The 14,788-nt window shown below is 38.6% G+C and overlaps 1 long non-coding RNA gene across 1 annotated transcript; it reads right to left on the bottom strand.

Annotated features, from left to right (window-relative positions):
• Positions 1–8,394: 8,394 nt before the first annotated feature.
• On the bottom strand, positions 8,395–13,146 carry LOC116524552. Its single transcript, XR_004257388.1, has 3 exons — positions 13,136–13,146; positions 12,272–12,450; positions 8,395–8,418 (listed from the first exon to the last, which is right to left on the bottom strand). It is a non-coding gene; the product is annotated as an uncharacterized LOC116524552 (long non-coding RNA).
• Positions 13,147–14,788: the final 1,642 nt, after the last annotated feature.

Genomic DNA, 14,788 nt, shown 5'->3' with positions numbered 1-14,788 from the left:
AAGTCTTTGCTATTGTAAACAGTGCTGCAATGAATATTCGTGTACATGTGTCCTTATAATAGGATGATATATAATCCTTTGGATATATACCCAGTAATGGGATTGCTAGTTCAAATGGAATTACTCAGTCTCATGTACTTTGCTATAGCAGCAGGAACGAGCTAAGACTATTTGAAATATGTTACACAGGGCTGGGCATGGTGGCTCATGTTTGTAATCCCAGCACTTTGGGAGGCTGAGGTGGGTAAATTACTTGAGGTCAGGAGTTCAGCATCAGCCTGGTCAACTTGGCGAAACCCCAACTACTAAAAACACAAAATTAGCTGGCCATGATGGCACGTGCCTATAATCCCAGCTACTTGGGAGGCTGAGGCAGGAGAATCACTTGAACTTGGGAGGGAGAGGTTGCAGTGAGCCAAGATCCACTACTGCACTCCAGTCTGGGTGACAGAGCAAGACAAAAAATATATTACACAGGATCAATGGGATAATGGCTTATATATTTTCTCTTTAATTGCCATTTTAAAAATAAAAGTTCAGCGCCCTAATTATAATTACCTTCAGTGGTTCCGGGTGAGTTCTTATTAATTTTTATGATTTGACTCCCTTTCTCTCATTTTCAATATCATATGACTCATGCATTTTTATAAAATAATTTTTAGTCAATTGAAGTCATTATTGTTTTTATGCTCAATGCATTGCATCTTTGGCTAAATTAGCTCTTATGTCTTTTTGAAATAATCCCATAACAATTTTTTTTCCTTTTTCTTTCTTTTCTCTTTTTTATACAGATAAGGTTTTTCTATGTTGACTATGTTGGTCTCAAACTTGACCTCCCGAAGTGCTGGGATTGCAGGTCTGAGCCACCATGCCCAGCCTCCCATTACAGTTTGATAGCATCTTTGTCTTTTTTTACAACAAGATATCCAAGGCTTATTTTATCTATTTCCTGACCCAAACCCCAATCTGGCCATTTTTCTAAGGAGCCCTAGTTTCTTTTATTGGTCAATGATGCTTAGAAATCACAATCTGGTGCTAGGTTTAGTGATTGCTTTTAGATTTTTTCACGAAATACAATTAGGAAATACTCTCAAACTTTTAACTGATTTTAGAAAGTTTTAAACATACACAAAAATAGAAAGAAAAGCTTAAGAAATCCTCATGAGACACCATCCAATTTTAACATAAATCAGTGTTTTGTTTATCTTGTTTTATCTAGTTCTTACACTTCTTTTTGAAAGCTCTTAAAAATCTATGGCAGAAAAATGGGCAGGGAATACAGGAACTACAACTTCATAAATGAGGAACCAGAAATGAAAAAAAAAAAACAAAACCTAGAACAGATAATCGAATTTCACCATAATTCATTTTCAAATTAAAAAGCGTAAAGATTTAAAAAAATCTAACCAAAATTTCCCCATTGTTGACAGCCTGCAGAAAAATGGGGACAGGCATCGTAGCTCATGCCTGTAATCCCAGCAGTCTGGGGGTCCAAGGTGGGAGAATCACCCAGGAGTTCAAGACCAGCCTGGCAACATAGCAAGAAAAAGAAAATAAAAAATAAAAATAGAACTTTCGTACAATGCTAAAGGGAATATAAATTGGTATAAGCTTTCTGGACAGCAATTGCATAAGAAATCTTTAAAAATATTTTTCTCTCTGATGTAACAAATAGACTCTACAATACAGTTACTTAAATAATACAGAAGTTTACGTCTTTCTCTTTGCTCCATCCCTCTGTGTCCAGGTTAGCAGGGAGGCATTACAGTCATGTGCGAAGTCAAAACTGAGTCACCACCACATCCAAGTTCCAGCTGGCAAGAAACAGAAAAATAACATGAAGGAGTTATGACCAATGTTGTACAGACCAGGTTATGACCAATGTTGTACAGACCAGGCCTAGAAATGACATGCATCTCTTCCAATAGTATCCTATTGGTAAAAATGTAGTCAAATGGGCACACCAACTATCTGCATGGAAGACTGGGAAATGTTGATCAGTTGGGCAGCCATATGTTTAGGAAGTAGAGAACAGAATTTGGTGGATACCTAGTAGTCTCTGCCATACCCTTGACCAGTAATTTTCCTTCTAAAGAATTTAGTCCTAAAAATTATAGACATTTCCAAAGATTAACCGGTAAGCATCACAGCTTTGTGGATAATTGCAAAAATTAAAATCAACATGAATGTCCAAAATAGTGAATTATTTAAATAGATTATTATGCATATCATGAAGAAATACTCTGCAACTCTTAAAAATAAATGTAATGTGCTAAGTACAATGGTACAGCTTCTTGGGAGGCCAAAGCAGGAGGACCACTTGCACTCAGGAATTCAAGTCTAGGTAGACAACATAGTGAGGCTTGGTCTCTAAAAAAGAAAAATAAATTAAAACTAATGTAATGAATATGTAATGACAACAAAAGAGGTCTAAGACTATAGTAGAAATGTTTGGGACACTTATCCAGCTTAATTATTTTACATTTAAATTACTGTTCCTACTTAAATGGTGAGCTTGGTAACCCTTTTTATATCAGGTGATATTGCTGCAATAATCATAGCTGTTTGAATCAGGAATAATCTCAATCACATTTTCTCTTAACAGTTATTTATACTGGGCATGGGGGTAGCAAGTTGATGCAATCTGAATTGAATACGTATCTTCATGTACCTGTATGTAAATCCCACTTTTATTCTAAAATTCTTTGACAATTTTGTTTCTTGAAACCCAATGATCCCAACTAAGAAAATCATATACTTTTACCTGAAAATTAAAACCAATAGTTTATAAAAAGTGTATATACAGTATGATCCCACTTAAATGAAAAAGACAAATTCATGGAAAAAAGGTTATATGATAACAATGGATGTCTCTGAGTGGTAGGATTATAGTTAATTTTTATTTTCTTCATTCTATTTATCTCTATTTTCTGAACTTTCTACAATGAATGTGTTTTATTTTTACTTTTATTAAAATAAATAGCATTTACTTTGACAGAAAATTCTAAAAATCAACGTTTGGTAACTGCAATATTTATTGGCACATTAGTCTGTGCCTGTTTCTGGAGGTATTCCCATGAGAAGGACAGGTAGAACTTATGAGGATAGAGCAGTTGAAAAATTTAGGTTTCATATTTTATGGCTTTACTGAAAACAATAATATATTGAATATTTGTAAATTTTAGTCTAACTTTCTTTTATAGTCCTCAGTGTGAAGCTAAGGTATAAGAAGACTGGCAAGGCTGTATGATACAGATTGAATCAATCAGATGTCAAGGCACCATTTGTGCCTGGATCTGACCAATAGACCAGGGAAAAATCTCAAAGAATGAGACTTTTAATGACAATGCCATAAACTTGAATACCTTATACACAAAACACAAACATTGTTATACATAATATGAAACAAAGATAATGATTTGAACCTCCCTGCTAAAGGGGCATGTGATGTTTTTGGCATAAATAAAAGAAACAGCAGAGAAAAAACAAAACAATTAAAATGAAAAAAATTGTTAGAGAAAAATTACTTTAAAAATAGCTATAACACTTAGCAATTTCTGTAATAGTTCTGCCTCTGATGCAATGTAAAACATGTATTAGACTTTCGATCTCCACAATAAATTTTAATGAGCACTACAAATTTAGGATATATAAAAAAATCAGTAACTTAAGAATTTATCAACTTAACTCACTTTTTACTTAAGTTAGGCTGAGTTGAATTTCTGCTAAGTTTTTCCATATTCTTGATAAAGGCTAAATTTGAAATAATTTATTTAGATGACTGTTTACTGGCAATTTGATAGTAGTTACATTTTGTGTAACATTTGATATAATAATTAGCCAAAATTAATTAGCTCAATATTATCTTCTGTGGTTTATTGATCCAAAAGTACATATTTGTTATGTAAACTTAAACTACGTAAACTTGTATTAGCTTTTTGCTTCCTTGAATTAATAAAACCCATTAATGCAAATCTAAGTCTTCACAGACTTTTCCAATCCTTAGTTAAATATTAAAAACTTGAGTATTGTAGTTATTTGCTAGATATAAAAGCTGTGACTCAGAGTACAGAATAAGATGTCAGCAAATAGACAATAAAATGTCAACTAAAGTGCCTCAAATTTTAACGGTGTCAAGTTAAGGGCATTGTAAATACTATAGTTTTATGTAGCTTGCAACTTCTACTGAAATGAATTTAATCATGTCTTTCACATGGCGAAAGTTTGTGTCATGATTTAAGCTGATTTTCTCATATCAGAGTCTTACCTAGGGTTAGGGAGAGATAGGCCTACATCACACTTCTGATACTATCATTTTAGGAACAGACAGGCATAAATCTGCTTATGTGGTAGAACATATTATATTAGAGTGTATTTTGTTGAATGCTACAGAATATTAATATACTTATTCTAAAATATCACCTAAAAATATGTCACCTGAAAATCTGATTATACTAAATATAAAAAACAAAGCAGCACACACTTTCTCTACTGTTTTTCTGTTCATTCTTTGTCACCAGGCCTAACCAGTCCCTGACACCCAATACACTACCAATAAGCCGCCATCGTCTTTTCTTGGGTTTTTGCATTCATTGTTTGTGTTACCTAGCATTGCCTAGGATAATCATTTGTCATCATTAAGGAATTAAATATTATCTGTTCCTTATCTTGGAACACTCTATTGGGAGTTGTGCAAGTGAGAAGCCCCAAATTTATAAGTCAATATCCTCATTTCAAAGCCACCAGCCTTGTGACTTTTAATTGGAGCTCCTGTTTGACACCACGGTGTATCTCTATCTCTGGCCATCACTTTTTAGTACACATGACTTTCCTCTCCCGATTTCCAGACGAGACTCTTTGAATATATGTCAAACTCAATAACTCCATAGAAAAACTGCCTTTCTCTTCAAGGTGCTCCCTTGAGGTTCCTAAGCAAATTTTGTACCTTCTATTTTAAGAGAGGCTTTCCCAAAGAGCGCCATTTATCAATTTGTGGCCCATCAGTCTCTACCTGCCATTCTCTGCTCTGCTTTGTGAACTGAAGAGGGACCCTATAAACATTTCTTTTTTGCCAGGTGGTACAACATTAGACATTGTCAAGAAGAAGTGCTGGAGGGCCACTTCAAGTCCACTGCAAGAGGAAGTGGCTGCTTCTGATGGCCAGGTTTGCTGTTTCCTTCAGCAAGGCTGCTGGCAGCTGCGCATGTCAGAGTTCCTGTGGCTCTCACCTCAGTGGCCCTTGACAACCAGCAACAGGCCCACCAAGCCCTCCAAGAAGTTTGGTCACCAGGTGGGTGAGCCACTTCCTGTGAACCCCTCCAGCATATACATTCTGGTAAGTTTCTATGCTGTTGGTAGTCTGTGTGTTCCTATAGCAAGCACACCCTCCCCAACAAGGCATGAATCCACATTGGTTGAAGGTAGGAGGGTTGGTTTCTTCTACAATCTTGGTTCCTTCATTGTTCACTTTTCCTCAGTCCCAGAAGTAGCTGACTTTTGCATTTATTATCTCTGTATTCATTAGAGTTCTCTTTTATCCCTTTTATTATGATTAATATAATACTTCTTTATATTAAATTTTTCCTTTTCACATAACTAGTGTCAAAGGCATCCTGAATTTGGTATAAGTCTATCTTGCTGCTTTCAGATACTGTAGTAAGAGGCAAAACTTTATGTAATTTTAGTAGATTTGCAGTTGCAAAATATTTGAGTTAAATTTATGGCAGGAAAGTTTGAAGTGAGAAAATTATGTCATTGACTTACATTCTTATGTAAATTGGGAGAAGACCACCATTATCCCACTTTAGCAGCATAATATCTTTATCAGCTCTCATGACTATCCTGTCCTGTAAGAGAAAGCTTAGAGAATCCCTAAAACTAATGAACAAAATGTTGCTTAATAGAACAATTGTTGAGTTTATAGAAATATATTTGATTAGAGAATGATGTTTTATCTTCAGACTTTCAGTTATGGGTGACCCGACTTCTCTAAAATCATCTTCCCATACTATTTCTGTTTGTCAATTTAATTTTCCTTGTTTCTACCATTCAAGTTAAAAATATCAGCATCATCTCTAATCTATTCCAGCATTATTAAATATCTACTATTTGCATGGCACTGACTGGGGAATGGAAGAGAATACATCATTTTTGCTCTCAAGGAGCAGAAAAATGTAAATACAGAAAAATTGCTCAATGTAAATAATACTTTTAAAAGTCATGTAAGTTACTAATGTTCAGAAATAATGTGTCAGCAATATTTCTTATAGTTCATTAGTTTGCAAATTTAATGTAAATGTTGAGAACATTATTCTTGTCATAAAGTAAAGCCATATTCTTTTACTTTAATCTCTGGAAAAAACATCACAAATTGTTTATTATTGTTTTAAGACAAAGTGTGTGACAGCCAAATAAAAAGTTGCGGGCATTAATTTCTTTAATTAAATCTAAGCCATAATTCAAACGAACTTTTGAAAACCACAACTTTAGTCTGACTAGTTAGTAGTTAATTAGGTATCCACAACAACCATACTTTAATTCTCAAAAAGTGTTTCTCTTATATCCCATGATAGAAATATGAAGATTACTCCACAATACCCTCTGTGGAAGGAAAACTTAATAAACCTACTAATACCAAAAGGCAAGGTGATAATCCCCCAACAGAAAAACAAGAAGTCATGCTGTTCTATTCTTGAACGCCACTTTTGCTGTCATCATAGTACTGTGATCTAGGGTAAGGCAGTTTTGTTGTTGTTGTTGTTTTGTTTTGTTTTAAATAACAGAATATTCAGATAAATATCCTAAAGCAGTATAAAATTGGAAGGCTAGCGTCTCTAATTGCATTTGTTTCTATATTCTACATAAACCAAAGCCTTCCTTTTTTTTTTTTTTTTTTTGAGACGGAGTTTCGCTCTTGTTACCCAGGCTGGAGTGCAATGGCGCGATCTCGGCTCACTGCAACCTCCGCCTCCTGGGTTCAGGCAATTCTGCTGCCTCAGCCTCCTGAGTAGCTGGGATTACAGGCACGAACCACCATGCCCAGATAATTTTTTGTATTTTTAGTAGAGACGGGGTTTCACCATGTTGACCAGGATGGTCTCGATCTCTTGACCTCGTGATCCACCCGCCTCAGCATCCCAAAGTGCTGGGATTACAGGCTTGAGCCACCGCGCCCGGCCACCAAAGCCTTCCTTTAAGACCCATTCTTTTTTTTTTTTTTTCCCATTTATTTATTTTATTGCATTTTAGGTTTTGGGGTACATGTGAAGAACATGCAAAATTGTTGCATAGGAACACACGTGGCAGTGTGATTCGCTGTCTTCCTCCCCATCACCTATATCTGGCATTTCTCCCCTTGCTATCTCTCCCCAGCTTCCCACCCCCCACTGTCCCTCCCCTATTTCCCCCCAACTGACCCCAGTGTGTAGTGCTCCCCTCCCTGTGTCCATGTGTTCTCATTGTTCAACACCCGCCTATGAGTGAGAACATGCGGTGTTTGATCTTCTGCTCTTCTGTCAGTTTGCTGAGAATGATGGTTTCCAGGTTCATCCATGTCCCTACAAAGGACCCAAACTCATCGTTTTTGATGGCTGCATAATATTCCATGGTGTATATGTGCCACATTTTCCCTATCCAGTCTATCGTCGAAGGGCATTTGGGTTGGTTCCAGGTCTCACTTCATTCACAATTAGCTCTTCCCCTCCTTTAAGACCCATTGTTATCTTCATTCACAATTAGCTCTCCTCTCACAGTGTTCTGGCCTCAGTCCCCTTGTCCAGTACGTTCCTTTCTTGTGTCCTGACCTGGGAAGTCGCCAGCTCTTTCCAAGTGACAGAGAGTCCTCCTGAGTGCTGGCCCCAGAGCCTTTCATGTCTCTTATCAGTTCTCCTGTTGCAGACTCCAGGTGGCAAGGGCTTTACTTTTGGCTGAGAGTCTCCTGGTCTGAAGAAGGGTAAGAGGGGGCCTTGTCTTCCTGAGCTACAGTTGAGTTGGTGGGTGCTTTCACTTTGCTTCAGGCTGTCCACCAACAATGGCTCAAGCTTTCTTCCTGAGTGTGCCAAAACACAGAAATACTTTACGTTTTTTAAAAAATGTTATTTACATGTCTTGAATATTTTTTTAATTAATTAATTAATTAATTTTGGAGACGGAGACTTGTTCTGTCACCCAGGCTGGAATGCAGTGGTGCAATGTTGGCTCACTGCACCTTCTACCTCCTGGGTTCAAGCAATTCTCCTGCCTCAGCCTTTTGAGTAGCTGAGACTACAGGCACATGCCGCCACTCCGGCTAATTTTTTGTGTTTTAGTAGAGACAAGATTTCCCCATGTTGCCCAGGCTGGTCTCTAACTCCTGAGCTCAGGCAATCTGCCTGCTTTGGCCTCCCAAAGTGCTAAGATGACAGGCGTGAGCCACTGTGCCTGGCCTACATTATCTATCTTATCTTTCTTCTGAAAATCAATCTATCCTCAACACGAAGAATTTAGATTTTTCCTATTAAAATGACTCCAGCACTAAGCTTTAGGGGACAGTAATGTTTGCTATTATCTTTGTGCTAAGGGAATAAGCCCCTGGAAGGCCCAGGTGATGTATTATTTATGTATGTATTTATAATGCTAGACTTGAGTCAGAAACAAAACCAATGTTTTAAGCCCAGTTGATTGTCAGGAGAATACAATTTTTTCCCTGATAGTGAAAGATGAATTTCAGTTCATTTTGCCACCAAAATATTGACTTCATGCAACACATACAATGTATTTCCCAAGACCGAAAACTGAGAATCAAAGCTCTTTCTTGTGAAATGCAATTTGCCATCATGTCCAGTTAATCCTACTGCATAGCTATCTCTTGATTCTATTTTTTTTTTCCAAATCCTTTCTTACACTATAGGGCCTACAGAATAAGTTTAAGCTTTGTAGCATTGTGTAAAAAGCACTTTATTTTCTGTCCCTTGCCTACATTATGGCCTCATTTGTGGCTGCCCCTCATTTTTGGTCATGAAAATGCAGCACTCAGGTTTCCTGCTGCAGAGATTACAATTGACTGAGGCCCCAGATACTGTTCGCTTGATCCACTTTTGTGTTCATGTAGATGCCATGATTCCCACAGGCTTTTCTCAGCTGAAGTCTGAATACAACAGGGATTCTAGTGCAGGCCCATTGTTAAGAGACAGGGTTCCTTTAACAGGTGATTCTGGCTGGAAGACCCCTCTAAACTACTCATCCTGGCTAAGATTTCCTTTCCCTCCCTCCCTTCCTTCCTTCCTTCCTTCCCTCCTTCCTTCCTTCCTTTTCTTTCTTTATTTCTTTCTTTTTTCTTTTTCTTTCCTTTTTCTTTCTTTCTTTTTTTTTTCCCCTAAAACTAGAGACAGAGACTTGCTCTGTTACCCAGGCTGGAGCACAGTGGCATAATCTTGGCTCAATGCAATCTTGAATTCCTGGGCTCAAGTGGTCCTCTTGCTTCAGCCTCCCACGTAGCTGGAAATACAGCGATGCACCATCACACCCAGCTAAATTTTATTTTTATTTTTTGTAGAGATGGGATATCGCTATTTTGCCCCGGCTGGTCTTGAACTCTTGGCCTCAAGCAATACTCCTACCTTGGCCTCCCAAAACGTTGGTCTTACAGGCATGAGTCATGGCGTCTGGCTTGCCTAAGATTTTCTTAGAGCTATGCCACATCTGAGACTCATCCTACACATTTCTCCTCTGCTGTCTCGCTCTCTTTCACAGGGGTCAGATAGGCATTATGGTCTGAAGGTCCTCCTGCCTTCTCTAGTTCTTTTTCCTTTACCCATCGTAGGAATTTGTCACCGGTACACTTCTTGCACAACTAATCCCATTTTGGCATTTTCTTCTTGGAGGATTCAAACTAACAAAACTAGTGCCAGAAGTAGTTTGAAGAAACAAGTGATAAGACTGGGTTTGGGAACCTTCAGGCAGAGCAGGTCATCTTGAGGTTTATATGTGGATAGTCTGTGGCACTAGGTGGCAGTCTATTTGCTAAAGGTTTCACTGATGGTAGTAATTTTGGAATGGAAAACAACCCAGTGGAGGGGAACACCACTGCACATGCAATGATTCAGGCATTTGAAAGATATGGGGGAAATGGTACTACAAGAACAGCAGAGATAACTAGTTCCCATCAAATTTGTACTGCTTTGAAGAGGAATAGTGAGAAATTGAGGATGATTAACAATTTCTTTTGTAGTTTACAAAGAGGACCTTATCTTCTGCAATGATGGAGCAGACAGCTCAGCAGAGCTCAGTCTGATATAGGCATACCTCAGACTTATTGCAAGTTAGGTTCCAGGCTGCAGCAATAAAGTGGAGTCATAAGTTTTTTGGTTTCCCAGGGCATATGAAAGCTATGTTTATGCTATACTGTAGTCTATTAAGTGTGACATTGCATTATGTCTTTACAAGTTTATATCTTAATTTATAAACACTTTATTGATGAAAAATGTTAACAATCATCTGAGCCATCAGTGAGTCATAATCTTGCTGCAGGTAGAGGGAACAGTAGTGCGTGCTAACACTTTTGTGCTAAGGGAAAAAGCCCCTAGAAAACCCAGATGATGTTGAGCCTTCTCAGCATCTTGCCTTGATGTTGATAGCTCCTGACAGATCAATGTGGTGGTTGCTGAAGGCTGGGGTGACAGTCTCTTAAAATAAGACAATAATAAGGTTTGCATCATAGATTGACTCTTTCTTTCACAAAAGATTTCTGTGTAGCATGTGATGCTATTTGATAGCATTTTACCAACAGTAGAACTTTCAAAACTGGAGTCAGTCCTCTCAAACCTTGCCATTACTTTATCAGCTAAGTTTATGGAATATTCTAAATCATTTGTTGTCTTTTCAGCAATGTTCCTAGCATCTTCAAGGATCAGATTTCATCTCAAGAAACCACTTTTTTTTTTTGCTCATCCATAAGAAGCAACTTATCATATATTCAAGTTTTATCATAAAATTGCAGCAATTCAGCTTGAGCCCAGGAGTTCAAGACCAGCCTGGGCAATATGGCGAGATCTCATCTCTACAAAAACAAATGAACAAATAAAATATCAAAAAATGAGGTAGGGGTATTGCTTGAGCCCAGGAGGTCGAGGCTGCAGTGAGCTGTGGTTGTGCCACTTCACTCCTACCTGGGTGACAGAGTGAATACCCTGCCTCAAAAAAAAAAAAAAAAAAGAAAGAAAGAAAGAAAGAAAAGAAATTGCAGCAATTCAGTCACACCTTCAGGCTCCACTTCTAATTATAGTTCTCTTGCTATTTCCAATGCATTTGCAGTTACTTTCAAAACTAAAATCTTGAACCCCTTAAAGTCATTCATGAGGGTAGCAATCAACTTCTTCCAGACACTGTTAATGCTGATTTCCCTCCCATGAATCACAAATGTCTTAGTGGAATCTAAAATGGTGATTATTATTTTTTTTATTTTTTGAGAGAGAGTCTCATTCTGTAGTCCAGGCTGGAGTACAGTGGTGTGATCTCAGTTCACTGCAGCCTCCACTCCTGAATTCATGCAATTCTTCTGCCTCAGCCTCCAGAGTAGCTAGGATTATAGGTATGTACCACCATGCCCAGCTAATTAAAAAAAACTTTTTTTTTGAGATGGTGTCTCACACTGTTGCCCAGGCTGGAGTGCAGTGGTGTGATCTTGGCTCACTACAACCTCCACCTTCTGGGTTTAAGTGATTCTCCTGCCTCAGCCTCCTGAGTAGCTGGGATTACAGGCACATGCCACCACATCTGGCTAATTTTTGTATTTTTAGTAGAGACAGGGTTTCACCATGTTGGCCAGGCTGGTCTTGAACTTCTGACCTCAGGTGATCCACCTGCCTGGGTCTTCCAAAGTGCTGGGATTACAGGCATGAGCCACTGCACCTGGCTTAAAATGGTCACTTTTATTGAGAAGATTTTCAATTTACTTTGCTCAGATCCATCAGAGAATCTCTATTTATGGCAGCTATGGCCTTACAAATAGTATTTTTTATATAATAAGACTTGAAAGTCAAAATTATTCCTCGATTCATGACTACAGAATGAATATTGTGTTAGCAAACTTGAAAACAACATTAATCTCCTTATAAATCTCCATCAAGACTCTTGGGTGAGTAGGTGCATTGTCAATGAGCAGTAACATTTTCAAAGTTACCTACTGCTGAGCAGTAGGTCTCAGCAGAAAACTTAAAATATTCAGTAAACCATGCTGTAAACAGTTGTGCTGTCGTTTAGGTTTTGATGTTCCACTGTAGAGTGGAGCACAGACAGAGTAAATTTAGCATAGTTCTTAAGGGCCCCAGGATTTTCAGAATAGTAAATGAGCATTGGTTTCCACTTAAAGTCACCAACTGCATTAGCCCCTAACAAGAGAGTCAGCCTGTCCTTGGAAGCTTTGAAGCCAGGCATGGACTTCTCCTCGCTAGCTATGAAAGTTCTAGAAGCCATCTTCTTCCAATAGCTGGCTGTCTTGTGTACACTGTTATTTAATGTAGCCCTCTTTATTAATAATCTATGCTAGGTCTTCTGGATAACTTGCTGTAGCTTCTACATCAGCACTTTCTGCTTAACCTTGCATTTTATATTGTGGAGGTGGCTTATTTCCTTCAACCTCACAAAACAACCTCTGCTAGCTTCCAACTTTCCTGCTGTAGCTTCCTCATCTCTCTCAGCCTTCATAAATTGAAGAGAGTTAGGGACTTAGGATTAGGCTTTGGCTTAAAGGAATGTTGTGGCTGATTTGCTCTATCTGGACCACTAAAATTATTTGCATTATCACCAATAAGGCTGTTTCTCTTTCCTAACATCCATGTGCTCACTGGAGTGGCACTTTTGGTTTCCTTTAAGAACTTTTCCTTTTCATTCGCAATGTGGCTAACTGGTGCAAGGGGCCTAGGTTTTGTTCTGTTTTGGCTTTTGACATGCCTTCCTCCTTGGGCTTAATCATTTCTAGCTTTTGATTTAAAATAAGAGATGTGGCTGGACATGATGGCTCATACCTGTAATCCCAGCACTTTGGGAGACCAATGCAGGAAGATTGCTTGAGAACGGCAGTTTGAGATCAGCCTGGGAAACATAGTGAGACCCTCACCTCTACAAAAATTGAAAAACTTAGCTAAGACATGACGGTGACCCCCTACATTTCTAGCTGCTCAGGAAGCTGAAGCAGAAAGCTTGCTTGAGCTGAGTTAAGAGTTACAGTAAGCCATGATAGCACTACTGCACATCAGCCTAGGCAACAGAGAGAGACCCTGTCCTTAAAAAAATAAAGTGTGAGACTCTGCCTTTCATTTAACCACTTAGTGGTCATTGTAGGGTTATAAATTTGACTAATTTTAATACTATTATATTTCAGGGAATAGGGAGGCCCCAGGAGAGGGAGAAAGATGGGGAACTGGCAGGTTGGTGGAGCAGTCAAAACACACATAACATTTATTGATGAAGGTCACCATCTTATATGGGCACAGTTTGTGGCACCTCAAAACAATTATAATAGTGAGATTAAAGATCACTGATCACCACTGATCACATATCACTATAAGAGACATAGTAATAATGAGAAAGATTGAAATATGAGAATTACCCAAATGTGACACATAGACACGAAGCAAGCACACACTGTTGAAAAATGGCGCATGATACACTTGCTTGATGCAGGGTTGCCACAAAACTTTAATTTATAAAAAATACAATATCCAGAAAGCCCAATAAAGTGAAGTGCAAGGAAATGAGGTATGTCTGTGCTTTGAGTCACTTAGCTCCAGAAACATTTAAATGCTCAGTCAAGGTAGAAATGTTATATAAAGTTCAGGGCCTTGATTGGGAAAACTGGGACCCTAAAAAATGGGACAAAGACATCTAAAAGGATGTCCTCAGCCATGTTGGTTCTGTAGACTTTCCTGAACCCTCAAATCTCTTATAAGTGCTCTGCCACCCATATTAAGAACTCACTTTTCTTCTCTGCTGGAAAACCTGGCAGAGTTACCTCACCCACAAGGAACAGATGCTTCTCAGGAGCTGCCCCCACTTCCTCTCATGGTTGCCAGGCTGGCAGTTGAGTGTTAGGTTCCAGAATTACCTGCTTAGATACATTTTGGCTTGAAAACGGAAGAAATAAATTATGAACCAAAGAGGCTGCAAAACTTAACAGGCTTTGTTAGCAGAAACCAGGGGAGTCACCCTGTATTGGATTTTTAAGGTGTTAACAAGGAGATCAAAATATAAACCTGTATAAGGGAAGAATTCATTAATTTTAGAGAACTGCCTTAAGACATGGAATTTAATACATTGGCAAGATTATCAGAAGATGGGGAAAGTTCTTTTCTAGGCTGACTTTTAGAAGCCTGGAGAAAGCAACAGTGAAGGCTAAACGAAGTGGAAATGCCCAAGTTGCATTGTCAGATGGTAGAGGAAGAGATAAAAAGGCCCATGGATGTGGGCATGCGGGAGTGGATACACGGTGTGAGGCTAAAATACATACAAAGGTTTATGCTCCATGAGGCAGCCAAGAGGACATGACATCCATCAAGGCCATCAGGAATGCACTGGTGAGAGAGGCTCTGGCATTATCGTAAGGTCAGTGGTGGCTTACCTCAGCAGGCCAGGGCTGACAGCAGAGTGGTGGTCACAGAACTGGACCCATATATCCATAGAGACAGAACCCCTTCTTGCTACCCCCACCCTCTCCTAACTGGTATTTCTTCACAGCGACAGATTTTTATTCTTTATATGTATTCGCCTTTTCTTCCTGCAGAGCTTCACTAATGCCATTTTCAAGTGCTTGTAG

This window comes from Sapajus apella, unplaced genomic scaffold (assembly GCF_009761245.1).
Source record: "Sapajus apella isolate SASKATOON/1434 unplaced genomic scaffold, GSC_monkey_1.0 scaffold45, whole genome shotgun sequence".
Classification (NCBI taxonomy): domain Eukaryota; kingdom Metazoa; phylum Chordata; class Mammalia; order Primates; family Cebidae; genus Sapajus; species Sapajus apella.
This window is presented reverse-complemented; position numbering and strand designations above follow the sequence as displayed.